At 34.4% G+C, this 468-nt stretch overlaps 1 protein-coding gene across 1 annotated transcript in view; it reads left to right on the top strand.

The window, feature by feature from the left end:
- LOC119592994 (voltage-dependent calcium channel type A subunit alpha-1-like) overlaps positions 1-468 on the top strand; it is a gene marked incomplete in the record, with an annotated part of 154,497 nt that overhangs the window by 151,128 nt on the left and 2,901 nt on the right.

Raw genomic sequence — 468 nt, 5'->3', positions numbered from 1 at the left:
CAATCTAACTTCGCTTTTCCGATGGCTACGCGTAAGCACGCTATCCAGTATCCTCTTATCACAAATCAAACCAAATTAAGAAAAAAAAAATTGTCTACATATCATATAAATATTTCTATAAATATGTAAGTACACATCAGTATGATAAATCACATGCAGTTTTATCCACTGTATGATTATCACCGCCAATATATATTTTTCTTTTGAAAAAGAAAAAATATACACATGTATACACGATTCAGCGCAGCTTCTGGCCTAACTTTCATTACTATTAAAAGCTTCCAAAGAACGTCAGATGTTGATTATGCAAACCTCTGAACACGGTCATAGTCTCCCTTCGTGACTTTTAGATACCTGTAGTGTTTTGTTCTTTTAGTGTAGAATTCTTTAACAAACGTCTGTTTTCGTCACCATAGTAATGGCTGTAGTGCAAGTGCTTCTTTTGTCATTGTTGTTGTTGCAGTGGTC

Source organism: Penaeus monodon, chromosome 31, assembly GCF_015228065.2.
Source record: "Penaeus monodon isolate SGIC_2016 chromosome 31, NSTDA_Pmon_1, whole genome shotgun sequence".
Lineage (NCBI taxonomy): Eukaryota > Metazoa > Arthropoda > Malacostraca > Decapoda > Penaeidae > Penaeus > Penaeus monodon.
The sequence above is the reverse complement of the archived record's forward strand: the minus strand, read 5'-3'. Positions and strand labels throughout refer to the sequence as shown.